Source organism: Meles meles, chromosome 5, assembly GCF_922984935.1.
Source record: "Meles meles chromosome 5, mMelMel3.1 paternal haplotype, whole genome shotgun sequence".
Classification (NCBI taxonomy): Eukaryota; Metazoa; Chordata; class Mammalia; order Carnivora; family Mustelidae; genus Meles; species Meles meles.
Window position 1 is genome coordinate 17,298,966 of NC_060070.1, and position 8,877 is coordinate 17,307,842.

General features: G+C 42.4%; 1 pseudogene; it reads left to right on the forward strand.

Annotated features, from left to right (window-relative positions):
- Positions 1 to 8,173: 8,173 nt before the first annotated feature.
- LOC123941170 lies at positions 8,174 to 8,593 on the forward strand (annotated as a pseudogene).
- The last annotated feature ends 284 nt before the right edge of the window (positions 8,594 to 8,877 follow it).

An 8,877-nucleotide genomic window follows, 5' to 3' on the forward strand; every position in this document is an offset into this window, starting at 1 on the left:
ATGATAGAAGTCTTCTCATATTGCATCACTCTGACCTCCAGTTCTGCCTCCCTTTTCCACTTTAAGGAGATTTGTGTTTACATTAACATCGGGCCCACCCAGATAATCCAAAAAAATCTCCCTATCTCAGGTCAACTGATTAGCAACCTTAATTCCTTCTTGCCATGTGATATAATACTATGTATAATTACCAGGATTAGGATGTGGATATCTTTGGGAGGACATTATTTGCCTATCCCATATAATCTCATCAAATCTTTATCACAGATCTCTGATTTTGGTACTAGTGTTAACTCTATAGATAAGAAATGAAGGCATAGAGAGACTAGAAAGATTTGCCCATGATTACCAAGCCAATAAGTGGCAGCGCAGAATTGAGAACTCAAAATATTTCTTACTCCAGGGCCTAAACGTGGATAAAGTGACCAAAAGTCCAGGTCACTTTAAACTGACCAAAAGTCCAGGTCACGTTAAACTGACCAATAATTCAGTGTTAAAAATGGTCAGTGACCAGTTTTAACACTGAGTTTCCCAGGCCAGGAAAACCCCCTGGTCCCAAGAAAACCACAATGGTTAATCACCATGTCTGAACACTTAACCCAAATCCCTATTACAGTAGTTTAGTGAGAATTTATTAAGGTCCTAGTGATCAGAGATCACAGCTAAATTCTAGAGGGCTCCATTGTGGTGGGATATGGTGCTTTACAAGGCGCAGAGATAGCAGAGAAACTACCTCTTCCTACAAATTAACTTTTCCCTGGGCTTGAAAGAGGACTTCAACTACACCCATTTTGACCTCAGTCTGTACTTTGTAATTGATTAAAAAGAAGTTAATTTTCACTCAGGCAAAAGATCTGTAGGCAAAGCATCCCCTGATGGGAACTGAAACTATTTGCTCAAGCAACAGGGACTTCCCTGCACCATCAAGACCCTACCCATGACAATCATGACCTGATCTTTACTGCCCATCTGCATGTACCCACCAACCTTTGTCCCATTTTCCTTACATAAACTTGTATTTTTGGCTAGTCTTTTGAGAGGCTAGTCCATTAGTCTCACTGAAATAAATTCCTTTATTGTTTCACTACCACTCATGTTCCTGGCTTCGGATTTTGTCAGTAGTGAGTGGCCAAACCTGATCGGCTGGGGCCGCTGTAGCCAGATGCGCTCACACCCCTGCAACCCAATTAGTTTGATAAAAAGATGCATTTGCTAAAGATGGTCCAGATAATTTACTCTAAGAAATTCATAAGCAGGACATTGAACATAGATGGGAAAATACACTTGAAATAGAAGATTTATAATTTACTAAAATTAGTGTCATAAACTAAGTTTCTCCAGAAACCCACTCTGGGACAGGGATTGGAGTGTACTTTGTTTTTTTAGGAGGCAATTCCAGGAGGCATTTGTGGGGGACCAGGAAAGAGAACAAAGAAAGGAGGACAATATAGTGTATGATTATGAGCAAGTTACTGATAAGGACAGCTGGATTACTGATAATGGACAAGGTTACTGACAACGGACAGATCCCATTGGGACCTTTGAGGAGATGGAGTAGAACATGCATCAGAGTTCTTCTCCACTGCAGAGGTGAGGAAGTTGGCATTCTGGCCAGGCAGTAGGAAGCCTTCAGAATGCATTGAATAGTGAATGCCAATGGGATATGGGCAGAGCACCAATAGTTCTAATTTGCCTATCCAAATTATTTTCTGAGTCTAATGACTTCTCATAATTTCTATAGTGACAACCCTAGTTTAAACCACTACAGCAGCTTCCTCATTGGCTTTCTTGCCTCCACTCTTCCTCCCCACCCAATCCCCACAAAAATAGCCAAACGCCTTTTCCAAATCATCAGTCCAATTATGTCACCCCTACCCTAGCAACGGACTCAGGCAGATCCAGCTTCCTCATAGCCTTCTAAGCCTTACATTGTCTGTCTCATCTCTGATCTTACCTCCTAAGTAAAGCTTGTAAATCAACAATAAACAGGTATACTAGAGTTATGTTTATAATAGTATTACTCTTCTCTTTGTTGAGTAGAATTGTTTCAGTCTTTGCTCTTTGGTTCCTCTATTTACAATGCTTTTCCCAGTGGATCACCTTCTCACCGTTCAGGTTTAACTCTAACATCCCCTCCACACAAAGGCCTTTTCTTATTTATTTCCTTAGCCCTTGTCATTCTTTTCACTGATTTTTTAGAGCAATTATTGGTCCCCAAATACCTTTTTATACGTTTTCATATTTACTGCTTCTGCACACTATCATATAAATTCCTAATTAGCAGTGATTTGGAATGTCTTGTTCAAAGCTGTTTTCTCAGTACCTAAAATGGTTCCTTGTACATAGGTTTCAGAAATATTTTTTACCAAGAAATATTTCCAAGGATGAGATTGAATGGAAGGACTTATCTGACTTGAATATTGTAAACATAACTCCAATATACCATGTTTATTACAGGTTTACAATAATCATGAAGAGATGATTTGCTAAGCAAAAGCAAAACTGACAAGATTATGAAAAATTTTTCATCAGTGGAGTCCCATTTAATGAAGTTCTATTTTCAAAGAGGGTTCTAGATAATGTTCTATTTTTAGGATGGAAATAAAATGACAACTTGCAATTTTCTTTCTCCCTTTAAATAAATGGAATTATAGCTTTGGATTAAAATTATTCTCCTCCAAGTTTTAGTAAATGTGTTAAAAAATAACTAAAACTAACAGTATTGAAAAATATTATCAATCAACTTCCAGGAGGTATATTGTTACTTTCTGAAAACATAGCTCCACCACCTCTAAATATTTAAGGCTGTTTTTTGGAGGTTTATTGGGGTTTTTTCCGCATTGTGGTTCCTGCCTTCCTGTTCTACTGTTGACTAATTAGGATGTTGCATCTCATCTCATTTTATAGAAAGACCCAATTAAAAATTTGGAATGAAGTCAGCACATTTTAAATAGGAAAAAAATATATGCACACTGTCAGAGTTCAACAGGACACTGATTGCAGATAGTGAGTCTCAAAGCCCTTCAAATACAGCTCAACCCACGTTCCAGCCTTCTGCCCTCCCCCTTCCTCCCCCCTACTCCCCACAACCACCCCATTTTGTCTACACTTGTTACGCAAGCAGACTTCCGCCCTCCTGTCTGCCTTTGCCCGGGCTGTTCTCCAGCCTATCTCCCACTCTGTCAGCATCCTCTACTCACACCTTTCTTCTTCTTTCAAGTCCCAGGTCAAGTTTCCTTCTTCTAGGAAGCTCTCTCCAAACCCCCAGGCACTTGCTGGGTCTTTATTCCCGTGCTCAGTGTTCAGATTATACTTGGTAAATAAGCCTAACATTCCCCTTTTCAAACTGCAGTGTACTGATTTACGTGTAAATCAACCCCATCCTACTGCACAATCTCTCAGGGCAAGAACAGCATCTTTTCTGGAATCCTCAATACTTACCATACTCACTACAGGAAGTGCCCCCTAAGTAGCTGGTGAATATTCTACTCACTTCAACATATGGTTCTAAGAGGGTATGTCCTATACATGTTATTTCGCTCTGCAATGCTAATTGGTAATGAAGATGGGGGTGGGGTGGGTAAGAGACTTGTTATGTTCATGTCTCCTCCTTTTCCCTATATTCTCCCTTCTGGTTTCAAGATGGGACAGTGACCAGATGAAGAGACTGGACTGAGGTTCTGATACCTTATACTACCTCAGACACCAGCTCTCAGGCATCAGCTTACAGTGCTTTTCTGTGGCTTATCTCCTTTTACAAATACTTCCCCCGTCCGTTCTCCTTTCCCAAGTCCTGGTACCCTCAAGCTTTTCAAGTTTCCTACCTAGGGCTTTCCCAGTTTCCTTGAGCCTTCTATCAATACATCTAGACCCCAAAATTACATAAATATATGAATACAGAAGCTTTTCTACTTTATTCTTTTTTAAGATTTTATTCATTTATTTGAGACAGGAAGAGAGAGAATGAGTGGGGGTGGGCACGGGTAGAGGGAGAGAGAGAAGCAGACTCCCTACTGAGCAGGGAGCCCGAGGTAGGACTCCATCCCAGGACTCTGAGATCCTGACCTGAGCCCAAGGCAGATGCTTAACTGACTAAGCCACCCAGGTGCCAGGAGGAGCCTTTCTATTTTAAAAGGCAGAGGTTAACTCCAATGAAATTCTAATAAAAATAAACTATTTTTAACTTGGAAACTAGTTGTGTTTTACTAATTCTACCCTATATCTGAGCCTTCCATACAAAATAGACAGTCGCTAATTATTAACTTGTATATTGTGACCTTTAATTATAAGTGTCAACTTGACTATGGTGTCCAGATCAAATGTTCTGGGTGTGTCTGGGAAGGCTGTTTCCAGAAGAAATTCGCATCTGAATCACTGGACTCAACAGACTGCCTCTCCCATGTAGATGGACCTTATCCATTCCATTGGGGGCCTGAATAGAACTATTGGCAGAAAAAAGAGGAATTTACCATCTTTATCCTGCCTCACTGAATGAACTGGGACATCTCATACCCTCTCCAGTCTTAAGACTGGAATTTACACCATCTGCTCCCTGGTTCTTAGGACTTCAGACACAGACTGAATTATACCATTGGCTTTCCCAGGTCTCCAGCTTATCGTTGGTAGATCATGGGATTTCTCAGCCTCCCTAATCACATGAACCAATTCCTCATAATAAATCTCCATATGTATTTCTGTATCTACATCTATATCTACCTCCTATTAGTTTTATTTCTCTGAAGAACAGTAACAGATTTAAAATATACACTTTATATAAAAGAAATACAAATAAATCCCAAAGGTCACTTCTAGCTCATTTTCTAAAGCAACCAATACTCTAAAATACAGAAGTTCACCTCAATAAATTAAATTTGAATTTGACTGAATTTCAGCTGTTTTTTTTTTTTTTTTAAGATTTTTTATTTATTTATTTGACAGACAGAGATCACAAGTAGGGAGAGAGGCAGGCAGAGAGAGAGAGAGGTGGAAGCAGGCTCCCTGCCAAGCAGAGAGCCCGACGCGGGGCTCGATCCCAGGACCCCGGGATCATGACCTGAGCGAAAGGCTGAGGCTTTAACCCACTGAGCCACCCAGGTGCCCCTGAATTTCAGCTGTTTTAAATAAGTCTTTAACCGAATATTGCCTTACCCCACAGATTTAAGGGGGAAAAAAAGCCTTAATTCATCTTGAATTCAATATCACATTTGAGCAAGTGTTTTTCCTTCAGCCTTTAAATATCAACCCAAAAAGTGTTCAAAGCAAATTTGTTAGATTGTGTTGTTTTCTTCTTTTGAGTGAATACTAAACTTTATATTTGATCAAGTTCAATTATATCATCATTGTATGAAAAGGTTTTCTTTAATGTTTAAAAACATTTTAAATTCAAAGTGTAAAAGTCATTTTAATGTCACTAACTCTCTTTAAAATTGTAGGAAGCAAGAAGTTAAAGCTCTCTTCCCCTTTCCCATTCGCATTCCCCTGGAGACTGCTTCTGCTGGCAGTTGGGTACACATTTTTCCCAATAATTAGGACTTCCTTCAACCCTACTTCTCACAAACAAACTCAACATCTCCTTAAATATATCCCCTACTCGCTCTCCTTTTCTAAACTGTCAATTATGAAAGAACTGGCCTCACAAGCTAGTAATACTTTCTTTATTTCTCATTCATTCTTTAACTCTGTAACCCTCTATTCTTCTACTCTTCTGAAACTGCTCCCACTAAAGACACCTACGCCCACACAGATACCCAATTCGGGAACTTTTCTTCTCACATTTTGTCTCACTTGACATGGCTGCAACCCCCAAACCCAAGCATCCTGAAGTTCATTCCTCCCTTGCTTTCTAGGACAACACTCTTCTGGTTCTTCTCCTATCACTAATGGCTACTCTTCAGTTCCTCTGTCCCACCTCACCTGTCTTTCTCATGCCAGTGTTCCACAGACTTCTACTCCTGCTTCTGCTTTCTTCTCTTCTACACATCTTTTTGTGTTCTTATCCACTCTGCTGGTTTCAACTATGACCTATGGTACAAGATTTCTTTTCCTTAGGTGGACATAGTTCTTGGTCACTCCCCTTTGAAGAAAGAGGAAGACAAGATGAAGAGTGGTGGGCAGCAAAGCGAAGCTCATTGAGCTACAGTAAAGCAAAGTTTACTGAGCAATAGTACAAATCTCCCAAAGAGGGAGGGGAACCGAGAGGGTTGGGTTGCCAATTTGGTCTTTAAATCTATGCGTTTTTACAGGCTTTTTAGTATGGGCTGTTTTAATCTTTTTTTTTTTTTTTAAGATTTTATTTATTTGCCAGAAAGAGAGAGAGAGAGTACAAGCAGGAGCAGCAGCAGGGAGAGGGACAAGCAGGTTCCCTGCAGAAAGCCCAACATGGGGCTCGATCCCAGGACCTTGGGATCATGACCTGAGTCAAAAGCAGATGCTTAATTGATTGAGCTACCCAGGTATCCCTGGGCTGTTTTAATCTCATTAACCCCCAGACACCTGTCATCCAATCAGGTGTTTGTCCGCACACTCATCTACCTATCCGGTAGTTGTTCACCTGGGAAAGGGTGGAAGGCTCCTTCCAGGGTGGTGTTCTGTAGCCCAGGAGACCAAGAGGGCAGCAGCCACCACTGCCCTAAGGCATGTTAGCCAGCTACAGGGCACCAGATCAAGCAGTTTGTTTAAATATCCCACTGGCTGTTGAGTGGGCCCCTAGGCCTGGATTAGGACGTCCAAGGCCATTCCCTTCCTTTCTGTCACATACAAGTTGTGTAAGTCCTCTCAGTTGGATGACTTAGAGCTAGGGCACTGCGTAAAGCCGAGAATAACAGGATGGGGTCTTTTTCCTTTTAAAACTAGTTTTCCTCCTAGGAAAACTCCTCCTGCCTTTCTTCCAATTATCCTTTATTACTTATATATAATGACTTCCATATCTGTCTGTAGACCCTGGTTTGAATCAGACTAATGCCATCTTAGACAAACCTGCCATGATGACCAGTTTGTGACTGAAACCTTCTTTTTTTTTTTTAAATTTTATTTATTTATTTGACAGACAGAGATCACAAGTAGGCAGAGAGGAGATAGAGAGTGGGGGGGAAACAGGCTCCCCGCCAAGCAGAGAGCCCGATACGGGGCTCGATCCCAGGACCCTGAGATCATGACCTGAGCTGAAGGCAGAGGCTTTTTTTAAGGAATTTTTTTTTTTAAAGATTTTATTTATTTATTTATTTGATAGACAGAGATCACAAGTAGGCAGGGAGGCAGGCAGAGAGAGAGCGAGGAAGCAGGCTCCCTGCTGAGCAGAGAGCCCGATGTGGGGCTTGATCCCAGGACCCTGAGATCATGACCTGAGCTGAAGGCAGAGGCTTAACCCACTGAGCCACCCAAGTGCCCTGTCCTGAAACCTTCTGAAGCATGCAACCCCACCCCCACCATTCTTTTGTTCAGCAGCACACTTAAGTACACCTTCAGGGCAGAACATCCTTGATCTGCCCTAGAGCTATGTCTGTTCTTAAATATTCTCCTCTTGGGTGGTCCCTCAACACATACTCTTAGTCTGTAGGGCTATAAAGCAGGTCTTAAGGGAGATTGGGTTATGGAGATCTGCTTGTCTTGTGGCAGCCCAAGACATCCTTCTATCCATAAGTTCCCTTAATAAAAACCATTTCCTGTCTAGCTGGACAAGCTGAACATGTCAAGCCTTTTTCTTTGGTCGTCTGGCTCCTTTGGCCTCTGGAGGACATTTGCATTATCTCCCTTTCCCAGAACAACCCTATTCTTCTCCTGATCTACAAATGCTGAAATCTATTTTCCAGTATCTCTAATGGGCTGCCCCGGATTCACAATGAAACTCCCTTTGTCTGTAATTGAACTTGTGATGTCTTCCCTCCCATTAAAACCTGATAATAACCTGGTCCTCTTCCTATATTCCATAGCTCACTCACATTTCCACTCATTCCTGTTGTCCAAACTGAAACAAACTCCTTGCCCATCTTCATATCTAGTTTCAGTCAGTTCTTTTATTATTTCTCTTAAATATTCTGTTCTGCCACTACCACATTTCTAAAGACACTTTCAACAATCTTTGCCTGAGTTATTATAACACTTTAAAACCAATTTCCCAGCCTTTAATCATACAACCTTCAAGTCATTTTCCCTGTAGCAGTTAATGTTATTTTCTATGATCCTGCAGCACCCCCTGGAACGAGGCCCCCCAGGTTGGGCCCAGCGCTACCCCCCGGGCCCTGTTAGGGATGCCCTGGGCCCAGTATGTGAGCTCCCCTATCCGAGGAGCTGTGCCCATGACCACCAAGCAGAACCTGGAGGAGAAGTGGGAGCCCTTGGGCAGTTTCTTTCTGAAGAGAACATGGCCACCCATTTCTCTTGACTCAGCCTGCACAATGACCACCCTTACTGCAGCACCCCCCCACAGATTCCCCCCCCCCCATCTCTGCCCTGATTCAGGAGCCCTTGCTCTGAGCTGCTTCTCTGGAGCTACCCTGGGAACCTGATCCTCGAGGCCCTCTGGCTGCTGAGGCTAGGGGACACCCCTACCCCCTACTACCCTGAAACCCAAGCTGGGGAGACAATGGAGCTCTGAGTGCTCGTGGGCAGTATTTCTGCCCGTCTTCCTTCTTCCCCACAACAGAGAAGACCAGCATCCCCACTAAGGGACCAGCTGTCCTGAATATTCTCCAGACCAGGCCTCTGGCCCCAGACCTACTCTCAACAGAGGAGGACACTGAATCCCACAGTGCCCTGGGGTGGTGGGGCAGGAGAGACAGGAGCATGGGAAGGGAGACATTCCCCCAAGAACTGAGTAAAGATTGCTGAGCAAAAAAAAAAGGTATTTTCTGACACATTCATGTCAGTTCCCTGTTTAAA